The sequence below is a fragment of the Phocoena phocoena genome, chromosome 11 (genome assembly GCF_963924675.1).
Source record: "Phocoena phocoena chromosome 11, mPhoPho1.1, whole genome shotgun sequence".
Taxonomy (NCBI): Eukaryota; Metazoa; Chordata; class Mammalia; order Artiodactyla; family Phocoenidae; genus Phocoena; species Phocoena phocoena.
The window spans coordinates 33,344,085-33,361,105 of NC_089229.1; the positions used below are offsets into that span (position 1 = coordinate 33,344,085).

Below are 17,021 nucleotides of genomic sequence, written 5' to 3' on the forward strand. Positions count from 1 at the left end.
AATGCCTGAGGTTATGATGCATAAGTAATGGAATATTTCTTCAATGATTTCATTAGTATTCTCCTTAGGAATTTTTATAGGACATACACAAGTTGAAAGATATGTATGCACCTGTAAATAGTTATCCCAATAGTCACAAACTAAGTAGAAGCAAGCTGTTATTTGATAGCCAAAGATGTCACATAACTAATCCAGTGGACAGCAGTCTTCTCTTGGGAAATCTTATGTTTGGTACTTTAGAACTCATCCCAGCATCACCCTTACACAGACACACACACTGAGGAAAGAGACAGCTTTATTGCTGGCTATTTAACACTTAAAAGAGGTGACATTTTTCTCAATTAAGTCCTTTGTACTTTAGGGATTTTTAAACACACCTGTGTAGTCTCTATTCAATGTGTATAAGGTACAATCAACTGGAACCTGTCTGATATTTCTAAAGTGCTAACAAGAAATAGTAGAGAAAAATGAATTTAATTTTATTTAACTCTATATTTTAACAATGTTTGGCAAAAATTTTTAAAGTCTACTTTTCAGAAGTCAGTTCATTTTGGGGTAGTGGGGGCAGGCACAGGTAAGCTTTTTTCTTCAGAATAGCAAAACTCTCAAGGAGTAAAAAAAACAAGTAGTCTTTTAGTTCTTCAGGACCTTACCTTATCAATTAAAAACAAATTCTCTTTTGAGAATCAAAATAAGTTAAAATAAAACTCTAAAATGAGTTTAAGAGTACAAATATAATTTCATTCCAAATTATATTCACTTCTATTCTTTGAACAGAACAACTTCTGAAGTTTAGTGAGAGAACCTATATCCTTAAATGGTTATTTCCTTGACTTTTACCCTATCTATTTGATTTTCATGAAGAGATTTTCTTTGAAATGCAGGCTATCTTTGGGGAAAAGAGGGAATAGGGGATAAATTAGGGAATCTGTAATCCTCATTTTATTCTGGCAGATAATTCTGTTTTCAGCATAGACCAAGTAACAGGAAAGTTTAGCAAAGGAGCAGAATGAAGAAATGGTAGAGCTGCCAAACTTCTCCCAATTCAGGTCATCACTGCATGGATTCCTTGTTTGGTGTAAAAAGAAGAGGACATGTGGAAATGGCGGGGGGAAGGGGAGGGTGGGATGAATTGGGAGGTTAAGATTGACATACATACACTACCTTGTGTAAAATAGATAGCTAGTGGGAACCTGCTGTATAGCACAGGGAGCTGAGCTCGGTGCTCTGTGGTGACTTAGATGGATAGGATGGGGGAGAGTGGGGGGGAGGTCCAAGAGGGAGGAGATATATGTATACATATAGCAGATTCACTTCATTATACAGCAGAAACTAATACAACATTGTAAAGCAACTGTACTCCAATTAAAAAAAAAATAACCAAAACAGCAAGCATTCAACTCAAATGTAAGCACACAGACACATAAAAAACACATTCAAAAGATAAAGAAGAATGCCTTCCTTCAGCTATGGCTTAGCTTCAGTAGCTTTAACATTAAGAAATGATGGAATGAAGCTTCATTAGAGTTGAAAAGAGGGTAGTGAAGGACCGGAGATAAGATGTTGAAGTTTCATCAGGTTGCTGATGGGGATGTATTTGAAAGTAGACAGATTATAAGAGAAAATCTTGCATCTTCATGTATATATCTGGAATGCACTTGAAGTTTGTCTTTGTGCTTGCCATTATAAATTCACAGTTCTTAATATTTCAAACCATGAGTCCAGTTTTAATCCTGAGATTCCCTTTTTTACTGTTTTGGCTCAGTAAGTTTAAAGGAAAATACGTAATAAAAATTATTTTGCCAAGACTTCCTTCCTTCAGTAAAAACAAACCAAAACAAACACAGTTTTATGATGCAAAATGCTTAAAAAGTTAAAAATGGATACTTTTCATAAGAGAAAAGAAAAATTGTTTATATTTCTTCCATTTACCTTACTAATGGATCATTTCATTGTTTAAGGTGGCAATAGAATTAGCTATATATCCACATTTCAGTTTCAGTTTTGAAAGGTGTTTCCAATAAGATATAAGCTGAAGTTTAGGTCAGTTTCTAGAATAGCTCTTTTTAAGAGTCCTACTAAAGCTATTATATGTGTCTTTTTGCATTCTTCCCTCCCTATTTTCTGCTTCCTGAAACTTGTAAAGGCTGCAATTGAGGTAACAAGATTCCCAATGCCTTAAAGGTGGAAGTCATTTGCTTAGAGTGGAAAATCAGAAGGGCTCCTGGGTCTGATGACCACAAAGCTGCCAAAGCAGCCCTGGACTTCTCATCTCGATCTCATTCGAGCCATCTATCTATCTATCTATCTATCTATCTATCTATCTATCTATCTATCATCTATCTATCTATCATCTATGTATCTATCATCTGTCTGTCTGTATTTGTTATTATTATTTGTGCTGTTTGCCTTTGGACCTCATCTAACTTCTGGAAACAGTCATGATGATAAGGACAGCACTGAACATGGTACACTCTATTTGCATCAACCTTTCTTTGGTAATTTCAGTGGATAGTGTTCATTTGCTGATTCCTATGAATCACTCGCTCCAAGTGCGTGGTTTCCTGCCCATTCCCCATCATTTATTCATCAAGTATTTATTGAGTCAGGCATTGCTTTAAGTGCTGCGGATAGTAGCAGAAGAAAAAATTTTCCTCTACCCTCTAAGGTGTAGTACTGGGACTTTCAAATTGAACTGACAAAAAAACAGATTAAAAGGATAAAAGGCATATGTTCATTTATTTTGTTTTTACATGCATGTAGGCTCCATGGAAAAGAAGTGAACCCCCAAGAAGTGGTTAGACTTGGAAGCTTATATTTTTAACAAAGGGCAATAACTTGTGGACTAGACAAAGAAAGGGAAATTTGGGCTTCTAGGAAGGTAAATATATGGGGAAACTAATGGAAAGTAAAGCCTATTTTAGTAAGCTTTTTTGTTTGTTTTGTGGGTTTGTGTTTGTTTGTTTGTTTGTTTTGGTGAAGACTTAATGTTGATTCTCCATCTTCTTTAAGGCCATAAAATCTCCCAGAGAAAGGATTTAGGGCAGTCCTCATTTCTCTGAAGTTTCTGCTTTTAGTCACGTAAGGGAATTCCTGAGAAGGCTTCTTTCTGAATCTGTTGATTCTCAATTACCTTCAGCTCAAAGTAATCCATATTCAAAAGTGGCATATGTTGGGGTGGTATATTCTGATTTCCTACAGGATATAATATAAAAGCAAACAGGGCCTCTGCTCTTTGTGGGACCTAAAACTGGTAATCATTTTACCAACAATAACAGAAACACATGTAAAATGGAATCTGTGACACTTGCTAGGAAAGAGAGATACTCATTACCATCAGATAGTGTCAAAGGAGGTGGGGAGTGTAGCAGGGCCAGGAGTGAGACAGCAGGTACAGTTCTCTCAACTAAAAATGGAATGTCTTTAGCAAAGAATAATTATCATCCCTAAAAATAGGGACCATATATCTCTTAAAGGATGTTCTAAAATGGGGTAGAAAGTGGACAAACAAACATGTGAGATAGGTCTGGTAATGTAAGATTTGGGTGAATATTATACCAGCAAAAAACAGTGGAACCCTTGTGTGTTTGAGGAAAACAAAAACTATTATGCCAGGAGTATCTTGGATAATGGCATGTACTCTGTGTGTGTGTGTGTGTGTGTGTGTGTGTATGTGTATGTGTATGTGTGTGTGTGTGTGTGTGTGTGTGTGTGTGTATACACAGCAGGAAAGAATATAATCAGAGAGGCCATGGGGAGGAGTCTGAATTTTAGATTTTTGTTTAAGTATAATAGAAATCCATCAGAATGTTGCTGATTGCAGATTTATTTGAGATGGATAAACATATTTTTATATATGTTTAGCAAAATACAAGGGCATTTAGGAAATGGAGTAATCATATCTAGTTAGGAGGAAAGGGAAAAATAAGTACCATTACAGATTTTCCTGTAAAGTAGTCTATGTTTGGTTATCAAGGAGACAAATATCCAGTTCATTCATTAAAATCTATCTGATATATCCTTTCCTTTTTTAAGGTACTCTAATTTTATCCTCTTTGTGCTTTCTACTTTGTTAAAATAGTGTTTTATCCTATTGCCCCAAAGTTCTTTGTTTGATTCTTTAATATCCTCTTAGATTATAGTACCGCTTGCTAAGCTCCAGGTACTCTAAAAACTACTCTATTATAGCACTTTTCACTCAGGGGTTAAGGATACAAGTTTTGGATCCAGACTATGTGGTTTGAATCTGTGCTTTTCCATATGCTGTGTGAATTGGGCAAATTTCTGAACTTCTATGTGCTCCAATTTTTCCATGTGTAAAATGAGAATAACAATACTGTCTATAAGGTTGTTATTAGGATTAAATGAGTTAATACATGTAAGTAGCAAAAAGCAGCATCTGACAAATATGCTAAAATACATATTAACTCTTTCTCTTATGATTACTATTGCATTATATATTGGAGATGATATCCATTCAACTGATTTGTGTGATTAAACAAAACTCCCCTTATAAAACATACCAACTGATGATCATAAAGACATCTACTACATAGTTTATCATCCAAACAGAGATTATAGCATTCACTTTTCAACTTTAAAAGCATTCTTCTAACTAATCAGAATGCTATTTCAAAATGTAAACTTGATAATAGTCCTCCATTTTTAATGAAGTCTGTTTTATTATCTGACTAGCCCACTGTTTTTCTTTCTAGTGTAATGTAGGTCTTGTTTTAAACTTGGTTCAGGCATACAGATGGCCAACAGGTACATGAAAAGATGCTCCACATTGCTAATTATTAGGGAAATGCAAATCAAAACTACAATCAGGTATTACCTCATGCCAGTCAGAATGGCCATCATCAGAAAATCCACAAACAGTAAATGCTGGAGAGGGTGTGGAGAAAAGGGCACCCTCATGCACTGTTGGTAGGAATGTAAATTGATACATCCGACATGGAGAGTAGTATGGAGGTTCCTTAAAAAACTAAAAATAGAACTACCGTATGACCCAGAAATCCCACTACTGGGCATATACCCAGAGGAAACCATAATTCAAAAAGACACATGCACCCCAATGTTCATTGCAGCACTGTTTACAATAGCCAGGACAAGGAAGCAACCAAAATGTCCATCAACAGAGGAATGGATAAAGAAGATGTGGTACATATATACAATGGAATATTACTCAGCCATAAAAAGGAATGAAATTGAGTCATTTGTAGAGACGTGGATGGACCTAGAGACTGTCACACAGAGTGAAGTAAGTCAGAAAGAGAAAAACAAATATCATGTATTAATGCATACATGTGGAATTTGAGAAAAATGGTACAGATGATCGTATTTACAAAGCAGAGATAGAGACACAGACGTAGAGAACAAACATATGGATACCAAGGGGGAAAGGGGGGTTGGGATGAATTAGGAGATTGGGATTGACATGTATACACTACTGTGTATACACATATATACACTATGTATAAAATAGATAACTAATGAGAACCTACTGTATAGCACAGGGAAGTCTACTCGATACTCTGTGGTGACCTAAATGGGAAGGAAATCCAAAAGAGAGGGGATATATGTAAACGTATTGCTGATTCACTTTGCTGTACAGTAGAAACTAACACAATATTGTAAAGCAACTATACTCCAGTAAAAAATTTTTTTAAAAAATGCTTCAGCAGTTTCTCTTTTCTTCAGAAAATTCACTGTGACCCTTGTATGGCCCCCTCATCACTAATATCATCATAGATTACTTTCTGTCATTGTCTCTGTCATCATCATATTCATCACCATCAATCATTTTCATGTCCTAAGGCTTGTGCTGAATATTTTATGTGGAATTTTCCTTTTAATCCTCACAAAACCTCATGAAGTGAGTATTTTTATTCTTGTCATTTATGAAATGGGGAAACTGAGGCTAAGAGAGTTTAGACTACTTTCCTAATTCATACAACTTGTGAGAGAGCCAGATTTCAAAGCCTGATTGTCTGACACCAGAGCCCTTGGCATTGAACTTAAGTTATATCACCTCTCCTGTAAACATGTTCGTTAAAAGAAAAGTGAACAAGGCTTCCCTGGTGGCGCAGTGGTTGAGAGTCCGCCTGCCGATGCAGGGGACACGGGTTCGTACCCTGGTCCGGGAAGATCCCACATGCCGCGGAGTGGCTGGGCCCGTGAGCCATGGCCACTGGGCCTGCGTGTCTGGAGCCTGTGCTCCGCAACGGGAGAGGCCGCAGCAGTGAGAGGCCCGCGTACCGCAAAAAAAAAAAAAAAGAAAAGTGAACAACTATATGATTAAGCGCCTTTTCTTATCTCCTTTCTTTTACATCTCAGCCCCATTTCCTGCCACTCCCCCACATCACTGTGTACAATCCAGCCATTTCTATCTTATTTTCTTTGCACTGAAATGTTTATTTTGTCTCTAAGCTTTCACACATGCTGAACCCTCTTCCTGGAGCATTTTCCCTTGTCCAACTTCTCTGGATGATACCTCATCATGTGAAGTGATAGATTCAGTCACACTTACTCTTTTCTACTTTTTATCATCTGCTCTACTTTTATTTGGTGCCCCATTCTGTTCTTACAGTCATAGTATTGATCACCTTCTATTTTAAATGTCAATTTACATGTCTCTGTCTCCCAACTAGACCATAGGTTCTGTTAGGGCAAGTACAGTGTCTGCCTTCTCTACCACTGAATTACTAGTGTGTTGGCACATAATGAACACTTGAGAACATAAAGGAAACTTGCATCATATGGAGTTAAACAGTCAAGGAAGACTTTATTCAAGACTATTGTAAAAGGGAGGAGATATTGAACTTAACTCTGCTGAAATATATGGTGGGAAATTTTTAAGAGCTGACCTGATCTGGTCAAAAAATACTAGCAGATGAGGACTTCCCTGGTGGTGTAGTGGTTAAGAATCTGCCTGACAATGCAGGGGACGGCGGTTCGAGCCCTGGTCCGGGAAGATCCCACATGCCGCGGAGCAACTAAGCCTATGCGCCATAACTACTGAGCCTGCACTCTAGACCCCGTGAGCCACAACTACTGAAGCCCATGCGCCTACAGCCCATGCTCCACAATGAGAAAAGCCACCACAATGAGAAGCCCGCGCACCACAATAGAGAATGCCCCGCTCGCCACAACTAGAGGAGCAACCTGGGCAGCAACGAAGACCCAATGCAGCCAAAAATAAATAAATAAATAAATTAAAAATAATACTAGAAGATGTTAGGAGGAAGTTAGTCAATGTGATGAGGTCATTTGGGTTTGTTAATAGTGCCTATTATTAGGCTTGGACCCTCACCTAGACACTAGGAGATAGAGACAATATTTTTCTTGATGATTACATCTCAAAAGGGTGGCTCCCAAGTCCTTGAGAAAGACATTCCTGTGTTGTGAAACTGGCAAGAGGTTGGGAAAAGAATTATATCTCAAAGGGCCAGAAAAAAATTCGTAATTGCAAGTTTAAAGTAAATGCTCTGAGAAAAGGGAGGTCAGGGGCCTAAAATCAGAAGAAACCTATGTAATGTTTAGTCAAGCCTAGGGGAATTGTAAGGCCATCTTAGTCAAGATCTATTTGTTAAATATATGGATAATTAACCAGAAAATTTGAACACTCCATTATACAGTGAATAAAGTTTGACATGTAGTAATTAAGGACTTTTATATGACTTTTTATTTATAAAATTTAAATACACACATGACATTTGGCTTTTTAATTATTCAAACTAATTGTTTTGATTACATTTGCATATTTCTCTAATTCATAAAAATAAACTAACATTATTATAATATGGTACTTCACAAGTAGGTTAATGTTTTAATTGAACATTTTAGTTCTCAAATACTGAAGCTTCCAAGAAATTATTGATGATGTTAAAGTGCATTGTAAATAATAACTCAATATAAACATAGTAACTGGATAGAGCAAAAATAATTTTGTTGCATGCTAACTGAAGTTCTTGCATATTTTAAATGCTGTTTAATATTGCTTAAATTATTGTGGCTGTAAAGAACAAACATCTAATCTAATTAAACCTGTGTACTTTCAAAGAAGGTAAACTTAGTAGCTACATGAATATTACATTAATATTCCCCAAAGTGTCATTGAATATGGTACTGGTAATGTTTTCAAAGTATTTTTGCTTTCATTTTTGTACATTAAGAATTTTATGAATCACCTCAAATATAGGACAGCACTTAATTTAGCTAAATCTATCGTAAGAATTTATCATTCTTTAAATTATATGGTTTACTTTTTTTTCCTTTCCAGCTTCACCCTTGTCTCTCCCAATTCCAGAAGCCCAACTATGTACATGTTTATGGAGGTTAATCCCGGACCTGAATTTCATTAACTGACCATAGCCATAGTTGAGTTTCTACAGTAATGAGTTCATTGGGCAGAAATTTTGTAAAGATATGGGGGAAAGAGGAGGGGTAAATATTATCTACATTTGAAAGGACCAAATTTACAAATCAGTACTCTTTTAAAGCAATTTTTTTCTCCTTGACTAACTGGGAGTTTATTTGCATGCATTCTAATTGGCAGTGCATGGGAAACTAAGACTTTTGTCATTTTGATTTAACACAGACTCACCCAGAAAGCACAACCCTGATTTTGCATGAGAAGGACCATCTATGGAACCTAAAACGTGAGTACTATTTATTTTGTGCTACTGAATTCTGCTCTGCTATATAACTGACCTTGTGATAAGACGTGGCCTTTATTAAGATATATAATGAAAGTCTTGATTAAGTTTAAGTGTAGATCATAAGAAGTGCAGAAAGTAAGAATTGATGTGTCTGTTCTATTGTTCAGTTTAAAGAATTCTAGTAGTTAGTAGATACTTAACTTTGAAGAAGATAATATAACCGTGCTATTCACTGATACTTAGTTTAAAGCAGATAGCTTTATATACTTTTGATATTCCAATTTATTTATGGTTGATAAAATTTATAAAATAATCCCTTACAAATAAACATTTCCTATGCTATTTTGTGCATAATTTATTTTTTCATCTTTTCTGTGATCAATATCCCTGAGTACTTAGAGCCTATATTTATTGTCTCAGTTTTTCTCTGAGTTTTTTTTCAAATGGAGTAAGTAGTCGGTTAAAGATAAAAGATTGGTGCGCCTTTTTTCCTTGTTCTGTCACAGATACGTCTTTCCATTACTTACTAATTGTTGGCATCTCTTCTCCCTGTTTGGCTTCTGATAAGTTGTCTTTGATAACCTGCTGTTTTGTTCTTGAACTTTGCCATGGCTACAACTGTGGGATATCAGAACTGTCAAACATAAAAGTAAAAGAGCAAGAGGCACAGAGCTTATGAAACTTAGAGAAGACATAAAGCCTGGTATCAACTGGTGAATTTTCCACTGGCAGGTAGTTTTCACTTTATCCCATTTGTTGTCACAGTACACAGTACCTGAAATAATAAGGGAATTTTTCCCCCCAATAAATGGACTATCGGGGCTGTTTGCTTTGTGAGAATCTGCCAAGGCAACATGCCATGTGGCTTTATCTTTGAAAGTGAGGATGAAACAAGCTTGCCTGGCTTCAGATAAGTGACTTAGAAGGAATCCTATTCAGATGTACCGGTCACTAATTTATCTGGAGGTTTTGTGATTCATACATACTACTCTGTGTGTGATGAAGCATTAAATTGGTTTCCTCTGGGAGCAGGTCACATTCAGGGGTCGTCAGACCTATGCTATAGGATGGTGCATGCTTGATTCATATAGCCTCTCACTACTGAATTTTTATCTGTTAGAGGACTGGTAACGTGAACATATGTTAGATGATCTCTTGGAACATTTCAACAGCAAAGGGATTGACAACAATTTGTCTATTAATATGCAGGTGTATGTAACAAACAATTAATCAACCTTTCTGCTGTTAGTATAATCATTTATCCTGATAATTAAGTAGTTATACATATGTTTCCCAATAATGGCCTAGCCCTTGATGAATGCATTTCTATGACTCCTTTATTTATTGAAACAAAGGGATATGTACTTAAGTGCATTACTTTATAGTGGGAAAAAAATGCAGAGCTGATTTGAAACAGGTCTCCTGAACGAAAATCTTTAGAAAACAAAGAGTTTTCCCATTTATAATATAGTTTTCTACTGTGGCAATTCTACTTTGTTACTCTATATATTTTGAAAGAAAATGGTATACCTTGGAAAGTGAGACAGATACTGGTTCAAATTTGAAAGGAACATAAAAGAAAGAGATGCCTATTTATATGTTAACATTGTGCTGAGAGATTTTTCATATGGATTTTTTTTATGTGGTATATTTAACAAATGCAAAAACAGAAACAAAGAAACCCTATTCTTCATTTTATTATTTCCATGATGGCGTATATAAAACTAAAACCTAATATCTTCCCTTGGGTTTTTTTTTGTTTGTTTGTTTGTTTTTTTGCGGTACGCGGGCCTGGCCTCTCCCATTCCGGAGCACAGGCTCCGGACGCACAGGCTCAGTGGCTATGGCTCACGGGCCCAGCCGCTCCGCGGCATGTGGGATCTTCCCAGACCGGGGCACGAACCCGTGTCCCCTGCATTGGCAGGCGGACTCTCAACCACTGCGCCACCAGGGAAGCCCTATGCTGCATTTTTATACGGTGTAAGTCTTCAGATTTTATCCTAGGTGTGAAAATGTGGAACATTTAACATAAACTGGAATTTTCCTATTAATGAGTTATATCATAATTAGGGCATTACTGTAGGAACCTACTAAGTCATTTATGCACGATTCACAATATTTAAATAAGATATTCTTCACATTTCACAATCCTTAAATTAAACTGTGGTCTTAAAACCTTGCAAGGCCTCCTAATAAACAGGAGTGTGAAGTAAATATATTTAATAATATTATTTTAAGATTTCAAAATATTCTAGTAAGCATTTTTCTGAAAAGAAAGGAAAGAAAGAAAAGCAGTTCATGAAACTAGGAAAAAAATACTGTTATACCATATGCAAAGTACACATGATGAGGCATATTTCTGCCCTCTTCTCTCCATTCCAATTTTGTTTTTTGCTATAGACAATAAAAAATGCATAACTTTGAATTTTCCATATCTTTTTTTAAACCTATTATATACCTCACAACAAGGTATTTTCTTAATTTTTTTTTTAAGAAAAATCTTTTATAAATACAGACTAAATTCACGTTATTTTCAGAATGAAAATAGCATGAACCATTTATGGAATAAAATGAACCATTTTGTTAGAGACATTTAAAGGATTTAACCAGTATTTTGTTGCTAAGATTATAATGGTACTTTTAAATAGTTTTTTATATCTATCATGAATTTTTCCTCTGTTCTTTTATAAGTTTAAGGTGTACAGCATTATAATTTAACATCTGTATACACCAAAGAGAGATTACCACCACAAGTCTAATTACCATCCAACTGCATACAGTTGACCCTCTTCACTTATTTTGCCCACTCCCAAATCCCTTCTACTTAGGTAATCACCAATCTTATCTCTATCTATAAGTTTATTTTTATTGGTTAGTTTTGTTTATTTAGATTTTACGTATGAGTGAAATCTTAAGGTATTTGTATCTTTCCATCTGACTTATTTCACTTGGCATTATTCTTTTAAGGTCCATCCATGTTGTCACAAATGGCAGGATTTCATTCTTTTTATGGCTGAGTAGTATTCCATTGCATACATACACCACATCTTTATCCATTCTTTTATTGATGGACACTTAGGTTGTTTCCACATCTTGGCTATTGTAAATAATGCTGCAGTGAACACAGGGGTACATATATCTTTTTGAATTAGTATTTTCATGTTCTTCAGATAAACACCCAGAAGTTTAATAGCTGGGTTGTATTGTGGTTCTATTCATAATTTTTTGAGGAATATCCATAACTATTTTCCATAGTGGCTACACCATTTTACAGTCCCATCAACAGTGTATGAGGGTTCCCTTTTTCCACATCCTCTACAACATTTGCTATTTCTTGTCTTTTCAATAACAGCCATTCTTTTTCTCTTTTCTTTACATGGTGAGTAAATCCCCCCATTTCAGACTCTGCTTAAATAGATTAAATATCACCTCTTCTAAAAAGTATTTTCTAGTTGTCTAATCTAGTCTTGATCTCTCACAGACTTCTTTGATCTCATAGCATTTGCCATAATATTTAAGTATTTTACCTATATTTTATAAATATTAATTATATAAATAATATACTATATATATAGAGAGAAAGAATATTATTTACCTGTTTATATTTTGTCTGTTATACAAAACTTAAGCACAATTTCAGTGCCTAGCATAGTACCTAGTATATAATAAATAGTCAATAAAATCTGTTGAGTTTATGAAATCAGATAATTAAAACAAAATAATTCCATAACTAAGAGTATAAGAAATATAAAGTATATATTAAACATATAGAACAGAAAGTTATATAATTACTGGTTAATTTAACAAAATAATTACAAATATCATATACAAACAGAGAAGTCAGCAAGCTTCACACAGTAGCTTCTCCAGAAAACAACTGAACCCTACCAATACCTATTAGATATTAAGTGCCATGGAATCTGTAAGTTGTATTGTCTTGGAGTAATTATAAAAATTTCCATGGATATCTTCTGAAATAGTTTAAAGAGAAACAAAAATATCTATGATTTTTAAAAACAACCAGTTATTTTACAAGTGTTTATTGAGAGCTGACTATGTATGAAACTGTGAAAAATCTATAGGAGATTTATTATTGTAAATGGTTAATTCTCACCTCATGGGATCAATATATAGTAAGAAAATTCAATATATACTTTTAAAAAGTTAAAGTAGAACTTTAACTATAGAGCAGAAGTTGAAAATGTTAATGGCATTTAGCAGAACTAGAGTTCATTTTTAGCTGAGGGAAATAGCAACAGCATACTGCAGAGGTTAATTTGACACTAATCTTTGAAGAAAGCTGAAGGAATTCTTGGCAGAGGGAATAGCATAAGAAAAGGCATGAAGAAGGTGTTTAGTAAGAATTAGTTGCTCATTTCAACAGGTATATCAAATAAATGTAAGAGGATATATTATGTTATGTTTGGCAGCTGCTTTGGCTGGAAGTTATATTTGAAAATAGATTAGGACAAGACTGTAGAAGATTTAATTCTAGTTTAAGAAATAGGGATTTTGTTGGCATGTAGCTAAGTCCCTAGAATATGTTCAATCTCTTCTTATTTTAGAAGCCTAAAAAAAAAAAGAATGTGATTATTTTGAATGATGGTTTACACAGAAAAATCTGGCATTACGTATTATAAGATCTCCCCTTTGTATGTGCTGTATATTTGCATACATGCATATATGCCACACATACACATATGTGTCAGGGTGTGTGTGTATATGTGTGTGTGCATAGTAAATGTGTATCACTTAATCTGGCTTTATTTTAAAAATAGATTAGAGGAGGAATCAGTGTCATTATGTATGGAAACTACTGGTCACTTCAGCAAATACTCAATAAACTGATAAAGCAAGGAAACATGAAATAAAATATCAGATGAGGGGCATATCTTTCAGAGACACACTTGAGGAAGAACTCATAAGAATGATGACTTGTGAACTCATTATACATGTACATATATCCACTCTTTTTTTTAGATTCTTTTACCATTTAGGCCATTACAGAGTATTGAGTAAAGTTCCCTATTCTATACAGTAGGTCCTTATTAGTTATCTATTTTATATTTAGTACTGTCTATATATCCATCCCAGTCTCCCAATTTATCCCTCCCCGCTTACTCCCTAGTAACCATAAGTTTGTTTTCTACATCTGTGACTCCACTTCCATTTTGTAAATAAGTTCATTTTTCCAAAAAAAAAAAGTGTTTAATTAGACCTTGATGACCAAAAAGCCAAGATATCTATAACCTATTACTTCCCTAAACATATTCTTTATAGCACATACAATGCAAGATGTAAATAGGAATTTTGTGACAATTTTTTTGTAATTGATAATTTCAAAGAAATTTGGGAAGTATCATATACAATACCTGTTTTAGATATGAAAAAACACAACAACCTATTAAAAACATGAACCATTACACTAATAAATTTGTTGCTGTTTAACCCAGTATTTACCAAACTAATTTAACTACTGTGTAACACTTATTATTTTAATTTTTTTTTGCGGTATGCGGGCCTCTCACTGCTGTGGCCTCTCCCATTGCGGAGCACAGGCTCTGGACACGCAGGCTCAGCGGCCATGGCTCACGGGCCCAGCCGCTCCGCGGCATGTGGGATCTTCCCGGACCGGGGCACGAACCCGCATTCCCTGCATTGGCAGGCAGACTCTCAACCACTGCAGCACCAGGGAAGCCCTGTAACACTTATTTTAAGGCCATGATCTTTCCATGATTCTATGTTGCCTCGATGCAGATTTACAGTATCATTTTCTGAAAGCATTTACAGTAAGAAAAATAAATGCAAACTTTTATTGTTTGGTATTTTATGAACTGTTTAAGAATCTTGGCATATTTCTAGATAGCAAAGTTGTTCTATATTTTCTCTCTTTTTTTAACAACTTTATTGGAGTATAATTGCTTTAAAATGGTGTATTACTTTGTACTGTATAACAGAGTGAATCAGCTATATGTATACATATATCCCCATATCCACTCCCTCTTGAAACTCCCTCCCACCTTCCCTATCCCACCCCTCTAGGGGAACACAAAGCACCAAGCTAATCCCATGTGCTATGCAGCTTCTTCCCACTAGCTATCTATTTTACATTTGGTAGTGTGTATATGACAATGCTACTCTCTCACTTCGTCCCAGTTTACACTTCCCCCTCCCCGTGTCCTCAAGTCCATTCTTGACGTCAGCGTCTTTATTCCTTTCCTGCCCCTAGGTTCTCCAGAAACATTTTTGTTTGTTTTTTTAGATTCCATATATAAGTGTTAGCATACGGTATTTCTATTTCTCTTTCTGACTTAACTTCACTCTGTATGACAGTCTCTAGGTCCAGCCACCTCACTGCAAATAACTCAATTTCATTTATTTTTATGGCTGAGTAATATTCCATTGTATATATGTGCCACATCTTCTTTATCCATTCATCTGTCAATGGACATTTAGGTTGCTTCCATGTACTGGCTATCGTAAATAGAGCTGCAATGAACGTTGTGGTACATGTTACTTTTTGAATTATGGTTTTCTCAGGGTATGTGCCCAGTACTGGGATTGCTGGGTCATATAGTAGTTCTGTTTTTAGTTTTTTAAGGATCTTCCATACTGCTCTCCATAGGGGCTGTATCAATTTACATTCCCACCAACAGTGCAGGAGGGTTCCCTTTCTCCACACCCTCTCCAGCATTTTCTGTTTGTAGATTTTTTGATGATGGCCATTCTGACTGGTGTGAGGTGATAACTCATTGTAGTTTTGATTTGCAATTCTCTAATGATTAATGATGTTGAGCATTTTTTTTCGTGTGTTTGTTGGTAGTCTGTATGTCTTCTTTGCAGAAATGTATATTTAGGTCTTCTGCCCATTTTTGGATTAGGTTGTTTGATTTTTTGATATTGAGCTGCATAAGCTGCATGTATATTTTGGAGATTAATCCTTTGTCAGTTGCTTCATTTGCAAATATTTTCTCCCATTCTGAGGGTGGTATTTTTGTCTTGTTTATGTTTTCCTTTACTGTGCAAAAGTTTTTAAGTTTCATAGGTCCCATTTGTTTATTTTTGTTTTTATTCCCATCTCTCTAGGAGGTGGTCAAAAAGGATCTTGCTGTGATTTGTGTCATAGAGAGTTCTGCCTACATTTTCCTCTAAGAATTTTATAGTGTCTAGCCTTACATTTAGGTCTTTAATCCATTTTGAGTTTATTTTTGTGTATGGTGTTAGGGAGTGTTCTAATTTCATTCTTTTACATGTAGCTGTCCAGTTTTCCCAGCACCACTTATTGAAGCGGCTGTCTTTTCTCCATTGTATATTCTTGCTATATCAAAGATAGGCTGACCATATGTGTGTGGGTTTATCTCTGGGCTTTCTATCCTGTTCCATTGATCTATATTTCTGTTTTTGTGCCAGTACCATGCTGTCATGATTAATGTAGCTTTCTAACATAGTCTGAAATCCAGGAGCCTGATTCCTCCAGCTCCATTTTTCGTTCTCAAGATTGCTTTGGCTATTCGGGGTCTTTTGTGTTTTCATACAAATTGTGAAATGTTTTGTTCTAGTTCTGTGAAAAATGTCATTGGTAGTTTGATAGGGATTGCATTGAATCTGTAGATTGCTTTGGGTAGTATAGTCATTTTCACAATGTTGATTCTTCCAATCCAAGAACATGGTATATCTCTCCATTTGTTTGCATCATCTTTAATTTCTTTCATTAGTGTCTTATACTTTTCTGCATACAGGTCTTTTATCTCAGGTAGGTTTATTCCTAGGTATTCTATTCTTTTTGTTACAACAGTAAATGGGAGTAATTCCTTAAATTCTCTTTCAGAGTAATAATCATTAGTGTATAGGAATGCAAAAGATTTCTGTGCATTAATATTGTATTCTGCTACGTTACCAAATTCATTGATTAGCTCTAGTAGTTTTCTGGTAGCATCTTTAGGATTCTCTATGTATAGTATCACATCATCTGCAAACAGTGACAGTTTTACTTCTTTTCCAATTTGGATTCCTTTTATTTCTTTTTCTTCTCTGATTGCTGTGACTAAACTTTCAAAATTATGTTGAATAATAGTGGTGAGAGTGGGAAACCTTCTCTTGTTCCTGATCTTAGTGGAAGTGCTTTCAGTTTTTCACCACTGAGAACTATGGTGGCTGTGGTTTTGTCATATATGGCCTTTATTATGTTGAGGTAAGTTCCCTCTATGCCTACTTTCTGGAGGGTTTTTATCATAAATGGGTGTTGAATTTTGTCAAAAGCTTTTTCTGCATCTATTCAAATGATCTTATGGATTTTATCCTTCAATTTTTTAATATGGTGTATCACGTTGATTGATTTGTATATATTGAAGAATCCTT

General features: G+C 35.3%; 1 protein-coding gene across 1 annotated transcript in view; it reads left to right on the forward strand.

Annotated features, from left to right (window-relative positions):
* The window catches only part of MGAT4C (MGAT4 family member C), a 623,142-nt gene that overhangs the window by 332,232 nt on the left and 273,889 nt on the right, over positions 1-17,021 (forward strand). The window contains exon 3 of the mRNA XM_065887430.1: positions 8,603-8,663. The gene's annotated coding sequence lies outside the window, so the exon portion shown is untranslated. The remainder of the gene's footprint in view (positions 1-8,602; positions 8,664-17,021) is intronic.